Source organism: Anastrepha ludens, chromosome 6 (assembly GCF_028408465.1).
Source record: "Anastrepha ludens isolate Willacy chromosome 6, idAnaLude1.1, whole genome shotgun sequence".
NCBI lineage: Eukaryota > Metazoa > Arthropoda > Insecta > Diptera > Tephritidae > Anastrepha > Anastrepha ludens.
This window is the reverse complement of record NC_071502.1, coordinates 83,661,781-83,671,664: the sequence shown is the minus strand read 5'-3', so window position 1 is coordinate 83,671,664 and position 9,884 is coordinate 83,661,781. Positions and strand designations below refer to the sequence as shown.

The 9,884-nt window shown below is 33.4% G+C and overlaps 1 non-coding gene across 1 annotated transcript; it reads left to right on the top strand.

Annotated features, from left to right (window-relative positions):
• Nucleotides 1–7,074: 7,074 nt before the first annotated feature.
• Trnar-acg (transfer RNA arginine (anticodon ACG)) lies at nt 7,075–7,147 on the top strand. Its single transcript has one exon. It is a non-coding gene; the product is annotated as a tRNA-Arg (tRNA).
• Nucleotides 7,148–9,884: the final 2,737 nt, after the last annotated feature.

Genomic DNA, 9,884 nt, shown 5'->3' with positions numbered 1-9,884 from the left:
GATAGTTATGCGCTTTCAACTCAGACCAGTTACATTCACTGATATGGGACATTTTGAGTTGTTGCTTTCGTCGTTATTCGCTAATTTTCCTAGTGTTCTCTTACAGGTCGGATGCAAAAAAAATACTCCAAAAGTTGCTTGATCATCGCTTTCACAAACAAATTTTTTGGAGTTCAGAGAAGTAGTGAATTGAAAGAGGCAAACATTTATATATTTTTATTTGTTATTCAGTTACCTTATATTTATCACATCATATTGATTATTTAATAAATAAAATGAAAGCTAATATTTTTCAAATTAGCAACAAAATTTAATATCATCTATTATTAAGGAGTTCTGTTTACGTTGGAATGGACCTTTCGAAGACGAAGAATTTAAGGTTGCGGTACGCACAAAGGAAGAAATATATCACTTAAATTGAGTTTATAAAATTTTAGACGGAATTGTAAAAAAATATTCGATAAGCAATTTTAAAGATTTTCCTTTATATTAGATGAAGATATCTTCGACCAAATGAGGAGTATATAAATATATGCAGCAATTTATACCCAACGCTTTTCTTAGGCAACTGCCTTTAAAAGCTACTCCATCTTTTATACCTATAACATAAGTAAAAAACCCGTTCTATGTACTAATTTTTTTTTCTTTTTTTATATATTTTCCTCTTCAATGGCGCACCCAAGTAATTAGCACCGTTCAGTGGCTATAGTTGCAACTGCGCGTGGCATCACTAGGGAGTAGAAAACAGACATGAAGGGGCAACTACTTCTATTTTGTCTTGCAATTTGCACTTTGCTCTCCTTATTTTAATTAAATATTGTTTTCTTCTTCATAGCAATGCTAACGGTAGTTCTCTGAGAAATTAAAAAAACAATGCCAGGCGAGCACAGAAAAAGAGAATTTTACTTGAACTTTAGTGGCAACTTATTGGCACGTGCCTAAGCACTAAGAAACTTATGAACACATAGAAATTGTAGGAAGCCATTCTTTATTTACTTGCAGGAACAGTAGTAGTATTTGCTAATTAAATAAGTGGGAGGAGCTTGAACTTGTTGCGCTACACTTTTGTTGATTCGCTTTTCTTCGATTGCATAAAATTGTATTCAAATGAATTTTTACTCAACACGTTCGCCGGCAATAAAAAATTCAAGCGACTATTTTTTAAATTGAATTGAGGTAAAAAAAGTTCGAATTTGAAATTTTTATCGTTACAGAAAATGAATGCTATGGCACTCGTCATGTTATAGATCAATTTTTCCTGCCACTAGTCCAGTCAAAAGAGACAAAAAAATAGCCAAGTAAGTAACACTTTTTTGTAGACAATAATATTTTCTACAACTTTTATTCAAAACTTTTTATTGTAAAATTAATAATAAAAAAGTTATAAACAAAATTACGCGAAAAATTAAGGGATGAATTGTTTTAAAGCGTAATAACTTTTTTTTATAGATTTTATGGAAAATATACATCAGAGCTTTTTTATAGAGCATTCTTTTGTGAACATTTTTGTCTATAAGTTTTTTCCGCTATCTTTATTTAGTCTTATGATTTTGAGCTGCTAAGCGGAGCAATCAATACATTAGCGAAGCGCGTACATGATTACACAGGCCGACAAAATTTAACCAACATTCAGATCCAGAAACCAGACTATATATTTCCGAAGATTTGTGATGCGCTGAATCCAAATCTGGCCTCAGAATTGCTCTATCAGCTCTGGTTTTCGAGATATCCTAACCTAAAAGTGCAAAAAACACCGTTTTTGCCCATATTTGAGGTTATGCAGCCTTGTAGATGTTTTTTTTTACCAAAATTAAAGGATGGCATCTTTAAATACAAGCCTTTTTTTTAAATGGCGTTGAGTTTGCTCAAATATCATTATTTTTCGCTGAGATATCGCATTTAGAAATTTTCATGTTTCTAAATTTTCCTACACCTGAAAATAGATTAAGATAACATAGACATGATATATTCGATTACTAATTTTCTTGAATTGAGTCTTATTTTTCTTAAAATTTTGTCTCACACCATAAGTGTGCTACTTCACCAAACCCCTACACTATTTAACCCATGGGTACCGAGGGTTCGTAACTTTCGGAATTCACGAGATAAACGCAAAAAACCAGTTGCACCTTTATTTCTACAATGGCGGCCGCGGGACACAACCCCCGACCCCGAAAACTCAAACTTAAGTTCACAGTGACGGGCTTTACATAATAAAACCATAAACTCGCATACTCCTAAAATTACTTACTTCTTTTGACTGGACTACACAGCAATTATTCCTAAAGTGCGGGAGAAATTATTTTTTATGTCTGCTTATTCAAATACTAAGTAAATATTAGTGTTATAAGTATAACGGTTTTGTTAATAAAATAATATAAATAAAGCGTTTTTCAGTAAGAGCGCTTCAACTTTTTTTTTTGAATAAAACACAAACGGTTTGACTTTTTAACTAATTTCTTTTTATTATCGAGTTTGAACATATACATTTAAGTATGAAATTCGATTTCTTTTGCATGACCACCGCGTGCACGTTTTACGAAGTCCAATCGTTGAACCCAATTTTCGACCACTCTTTTGCATAAATCGGCCGAAATTCCAGCAATTTCGCGTTCAATATTGGCTCTGAGCTCACAAATCGTCGCCGGCTTGTTACTGTAGACCAATGACTTCACATAACCCCAAAGAAAATAGTCTAGAGGCGTCAAATCACACGAGCGCGGCGGCCATTCGACCGGTCCATTTCTGGAAATAATGCGCTCATCGAACTTACTCTTCAACAAATCAATTGTAGCGTGTGCTGTGTGGCTTGTGGCCCCGTCCTGTTAAAACCACATGTCGTCTAAGTCCATACCATTCAATTGCGGCCAAAAATAATCGTTTATCATGTCGCGGTATCGATTTCCATTCACAGTAACGTGGCGATCGTTCTCGTCAACGAAAAAATATGGGTCAACTACGCCGCCGGCATGTAAACCGCACCAAACAGTCACTCTTTGTGGGTACATTGGTTTTTCGGCAATCTCTCTTGGATTATCTTTCGCCCAAATGCCGAAATGCTGCTTATCGACGAATCCACTGAGGTGAAAATTTGCGTCCTCACTGAAGATGAAGTGCGCGATATGCATTTTGATTTGAACGCCCGTTTTCATAATAAGCCTGAATAACTTTAACGCGTTGCTCAAGTGTGTAGCGTTCCATGATGAAATGTATACTAATGAAGTTTACAAATGACAAGCGAAAAATAAAAAATATTGCGTCGTTCGCCCTCCCTATCGGAAAAAAGTTGAAGCGCACCTATTGAAAAACGTCTTATAAGAAATTAGTAAGAAAAACACTGACACTTCAGAGGCCTATTATTTCACTGTCACTTGATGACAGCAGCAATGACTTCATTTGTAGATTCGGCTATATTCTAAGCGTCATACTCGTGAATTAAAGCTCAAAAAATGGACATTCAAGAAGTTAGAGGTGCAGTTTCCAATATATTTTACTATACTGATATATTATTCTCTTGACTGCCAGTAGGAACTTCTTAAATCAACATTTGAAGGACCTTATTAGCACCCATATACTTATAGATCCAGATCATTATACTGTCTCTAGTGCGTAGCCTGGGATATCAAACCATCTGAATGTTCTGCGCCAACTCATTGCCTCGCAGGCGTCAAAGTTTGGAATATTTGGATCACCTGTTGAAAAGAGAAAACGTTGTGGGTAATTTTTATTATATCTTCGAAATTTGAGTAGGGTAAGAACTGATAGTTGTTGATATTTTCACAGGAAGTTAACTGAGCTCACATCGAATTTCAATTGATCCAGTTACGGAGCTTCTAGCATTTTTTCGTTGATATTACAGCTGTGTTGAGTCAGCGAAAATCCTCCTAGCTGGTTCCTCCCCGTGGGCGCCGACTGGGCAATGGACACCACTGGTTGCAACTGCATGAGGTTAGGTTTAACCAGGTCTACCTGATTGCAATGTGGATAGGTGTTGTCTAGCTAAGATCGATGTATGACCTCTCCTTCCTCTCCGCTGTTACTAACTCTATATGATATCCCAAGGGGTGGTCGGGGGGCTAATACAAAGATCATTGCAAAAGATTCATCGCTACAGTGGAAACGACACAATTTTTTAATGGCACAAACAAGAATCGCAAAATAATTGAGCCCTTGATTTTGAAAGTGGTATAAGTCATATTTTCCTTTCTTCGAGATATTTAGAGTTTTGCATTTTAAAGGATTAACAAATATTTTTATATTATGGAATATGATTTTTCGACAGTAAAGTAGTGCCAACAAACAAGTATTTATTATGATTGAAAAATTTATAACCATTTTTAAAAGGAAATGTGGTTTTGAAACGTTGAAATGACTTATACCACTCTCAAAATTAACTGCATGACATTATAAATGACTTATACCATCAAGGAAACATTTTTATTAGTAATTAACTAAGTAAATTATTTATTAGTATTTGGGGAAATAAAGTGTTTGTGAAAAATTGGTGAGATATAGGGTAGTAAATCCATCATATCTTTACGTTTTTTTTTATGATATTGGTCTAATGGTTACGTATAATGGAAGCAAATCAATGTTTTTGTATATTCTAGGTCTTCCACTTTTAGGTTAGAGGTCTAATACTTTGAATTCGGAATCGTCATCCAAGGAAGTTTTATAAAACATCTTATGTGGGGTATTTTTTAGAAATCTGATTCATTGTATTTTTTATCCAAGACACATCTTCTCCATTGGTGTTTTTCTTTGAAATGAATTATTTCTGAGCCATATATGTTGCGCTTACAATAAGCTACCGAAACAGAAAGTTTTGGATAAGAAAGTACGTTACGTAAGCAGATCAAATGTGAATCCGTAATATCCACTCGTGTTATCTTTAGCTTTTTGTATATCATATGTTAAACTTTTTCTAGCCTGTTCGGCACTGTTAAGATGTGAATCATAAATTTCCATAAGATGCAACTTCTCGTCTTCATTACTGAATGCTTCAATTTTTAGTTTTAGCGAATCACACTTTTGGCACGTCTCTTTACGAGGAGTATGAAAATTTAAGTTGAACTCCGTATTGAATATTTTCCTGTAAGCGCACTCTCTCACACGTGATGTATTATTTTCATCACATTTTTTCACATACAGCTCATACATTTTTCGAATATCTAAGTCAGCACTTAGATATTTACTTTCGACCTGAAGTGTGATGTGATCTTGTGTAATGGCTCTCATATGCTGGAAAGCTCAGAAAATGTTCTCGTACCACTTAAATTTTTTCTTCATTTGTTTTTCTAGATGAACCAGCCATTTTGCCACGACCATCCGTTCCATGTGTTTTAAGACACGGCTTTATCTTCCGTTAGATATTTTGAAAGTATCCAAAAAAAGTTTTGCAAACAGAAACTTTTGAATTCCGTACATTTAGATAAAATTTAAAACTACATTTTCTCATAAATCCATCGTAATTTCCGGGTCGTCTTTGTTTTATCGGCTGTTTTCGAACCACACTATACAGAAACAAATTCTGTTTTTCGAAACTTGCTAATTTCCAAAAAGAATCAAAATAAGCTTTCCTGTCTTTATATCCGATTCTATTTATACATTTTTTGTAACAAAGGCAATCTTTATTTTCGAAAAGTTTACCACTCACATACTTAGACTCTTATGCTTCATATTCCTCTCCACTGTTTCTCTTAATTTTTCTTATGTTTCGTGCATAATTACATTGATTTCGTTTCCTCTTTCTTGATTTTAAGTTGCTTTCTTACACTTTTAAGGGTTCCGAATTCATTTTTAAAGTATGAACTGATTCATTTAAAGGCGATATTAGTCTTATTCGTTCCATTTCTTTGAAACTTTACTTATAATTTTTCGCTGTATAATATCTAAAATTAACTATAAATAGTACGTTTTTACATTAAAAGTATTACTTGATCATACCAGAACCGTTATCTGAAGACATGACAAAATTACCAATTATTTTGCCAAACTTTGTGAACAGACTGATTTATACCACTATCAAAAAAAACAGTAACCGTATTTTGTTTACCAACCAAAAAATAAACCCGTTTTGTCGAGTTAATTTTCATGGCATACTGTTAATCTCTTCAGATTATGCTATTTTATTAGGATTTGATATGCAATAGCTGATAAACTAGAATTTTAAAATTTTTGACTTATACTTTCAATTGTTTATGAAAAGTGGCTGTGAACACGAAAATTAAAACTTTTTTTTACTTCACGTTTGCACAGAACGAGAATCGATCACCAGGTTTTGTCTTATGCCGTGTAAAAAATTCGAGGTGACATCTATACAGGCAACATCATTGGATGAAATTGTATTTTTACTTTTACTTATAGGGGCAATGTGAATTGAAGATTTTGAAGTCGTTTTTTCCAAAGTTTTGATGCTTTGAGTTATGACGTTCTTCCAACAAACGAGTAATATGTGCTTTTACTAATTCTAAGACATGAAATTTTTAGTTTTATATTATCGTAGAGAGATATTTTTTATATGAAGAGTATAGCGAACATTTTATTTTTTATCGATGCTTGCACTATCGAACATTTTCGATCAAATGCAAGAATCTCAGACACGAATAAACACTAGAGAATGTCGGTTTCTAGATTGACATCAAAATGCGTGTACTTACATACATACATAAGCATAAGTAGGCATAAGTAGGTACTACAGCAACTGGATTATTCAAGAGCCACTCTTAAATTTCTCTCACTATATTATATGATACATAAGCATGTACGAGTATGTATACATATTGTTTGTACATCGGTACGATGGAAGCATAAAACCCGCAATAAAAGTCACATTAACCATATACATGCGTATATACACATACATATGCATACATGTGTGGATATACTTAGCTTATAGCGATGAATACAAATGTTTATAAATGAAACTATTAATAGTTTTAAAATAAAAATAATAAAAATGAATAAATTAAATACATCGCTTATTTCACTATCTGCTGGTTGGTGATGTCGAAGTGTGGCGAAGCGTGCTTTGTTTCGAAATTGTATTGGTAGGCGGGGTAAATTACACACAACGGTCCTGTGGCGCAATGGATAACGCGTCTGACTACGGATCAGAAGATTCCAGGTTCGACTCCTGGCAGGATCGCAAAGGTGTTACTTTTTCCTGTTTTTTTAATATTTATATTTATATTTTTTTTTAATATTTTTTACCTGTAATTGGAGTATCCTCCTATTTTATACACATTTTTGCTGTTATCAGTACATGCATGTATGTATGTGTATGCGTATATATGTATGTATTTGTTCGATTCATGAAGATAAGTCGAGTGCTAATGAATTTAATAAATATGTAATTACCAACACTCCTCTAATGGAGAAGATCAGATCAACGCAAGATAACTCATTAATATAACAGTAAATATACAATATTTCCCGGGAAGTATCTATTTTTCGGTTGACTTCAAGCGTGAGCTTCTTTTCAAACATAAACTACTCCTTTAAGAATTATTTTGGTTTATATGGTTAAAAGATTTCAATGATACATTTGAGCCAAGTTAAATAATTTTTTAATGAACTTAACCCACCCTGACTATAGGGTTTTGAAATAGGTACACCTGCGTTCACTATAATAGCAGTGCGATATTTTGAAAAGTTTTGACCATAAATTTTATTTTTATTACATTTTTTGTATGTTTTCATAAAAATGTAGTCCATACTAAAAAAGCTATGTAACTCAATGTTTCAAGCTTTGTAAAAAATTTAAAAAATTCAAAAATGTTTATCAAAATTTGAATCTTTTTTTAGTAAAAAAATGCTGAGTGTGCAGTTTTAAAAAATAAGTAAATAATTGGTTCTTACACACTTTTTAGGTGTTTGACCGAGCTCCTCTTCCTATTTGTGGCGTGCGTTGTTCCACTACCGAAGGGACCTACAGTTTGAAGCCGACTCCGAACGGCAGATATTTCTTATGAGGACCTCGGAAGTTTGCCATTGCGTTCATTATACAGAAGGAATTTCATAACACCGCAAAAAAATATCAAAAATTAAAAAAAAATTGAATTATTTTAAACTGGCAAAATTTCAATGGGTTACAAGACTTCCCAGAAAATTCTGATTAAAAATAGTTTTGATGACAATTTGCTGAATTTTTTATAAAGTTTACTATTTTGAAATGATTTTTTTGTAATATGAACTACATTTTTATAAAAAAAGAAAGATAATAGAATTATTCCCGACCTCAAGAAAGCTTGCAGTCTAATTCAGAAAGCTTTATAAGGCATCAGCTTGAAAATTATTATCCGCATAGGTCCCTTTAAGGTTGGAGAAAATTACTGCCTTTAAAGAACTAGGCGCCACCGTAGCCGAATGGGTTGGTGCGTGACTACTATTCGAAGCACGTAAGTTCGAATCTCCGTGAAACACCAAAATGAATAAAAAGCTTTTTCTACTAGCGTTCACTCCTCTGAAAACGGCAGAGTGTATTTCTGCCATGAAAAAGGTCCTCATAAGAAATATCTGCCGTTCGAAGTCAGCTTGAAACTGTAGGTCCCTCCATTTGTGAAATAACATCAAGACGCACGCCACAAATAGGAAGAGATGCTCGGCCAAACACCCAAAAAGCTCATCTCAAATAATCGATTGAATTAATTTAACTCACTCACACGTTAATATAGCAATCGTATTAAAAGTTTTCAAATTATAATCAGATTTGAAACTTTCAACAGCATCGCTGAGCAAGAACAACTAACTACAAGTACAAGTACAGTGTTTTCGTATTAATTTCAAGTCAAAGTAGTGCCACACTATGCGTGTCAATAATGCCGATGCATTTATGTATTGTTCTCACACAACAAAAAAGTATTTAACTTATTAAAACTCTTGGCTTGGCATCTCATTAGCTAGTTGGTTCGATTTTTCGAAAGTTGTTGGCGTATCGTTTGACTTACTTCAATGTTAACTGGTAATTATACGCAATACTCTAACAACAATACTTTAAAATCGATAATTGGATAACGGCAGAAAACATCAAATGCAGCCTAGTATGAAGGAAAGGCAACAAAGCAAACAAATTCTCTAAAAATATCCCGGTAGGAAAAAATACTAGTTGTGAGCTGTATAATACCAGTTCACTTCTCAGCCCAAACAGATCGACCTCTATCTTTTTTCTATGTTAGCAAGTGGTATTTTTAACAAGTCTACGAAAATTAAAATGGCCGGCTAAGTAACATCAAAATACCAGGTCTTACTACCCAAACAAATTCTAGTCCAATAGAGTTATAAAATAACCAGTTTTACACCATTTAAAATATAAAAAAAAAACTTCTATTCAATTCGATTACAATGTTTTAAAATATTCTTTTTCATATTGAAAGTGTAACTAGAATTTGTTTTTCAATAAAATTAAACGAAACTCAATTCAGGTACAGTAATCGGTGCAACATTCAAAAATTAGTTCAAACTTACACTACCATATAAGAAATTAAAAAAATAAAATTAAAAAAAAATGTTTAACAAACAAGTAAAGGAAAAAATTTAAGGTTTTCTGTTTAGGAACATAAATAAATAAAAGCAATGCTGGTAAAATTTCGGATTCATTGTTTATGTGCAGCTGTCTGTGCCAAAATGGTTGGTGCATGACTACCATTCGGAAGTGCACAGATTCGAAAACTCGGGCACGAAGTACCCATTGATAAAAAAAAGGTTTTTTCTAATGGTGGTTGCTCCTCGGCAGAAAATGTTCAACCGCCAGGTGCATTTCTGCCATGAAAAAATTTCTAATATCATACAACAAAAAACATCTATCGCTCTGAGGTTGCGTAAAACTGTGGGTCTCTCGATTTATGGAAACCATTAAGATGCACACCACAAATATGTAGGAGGAT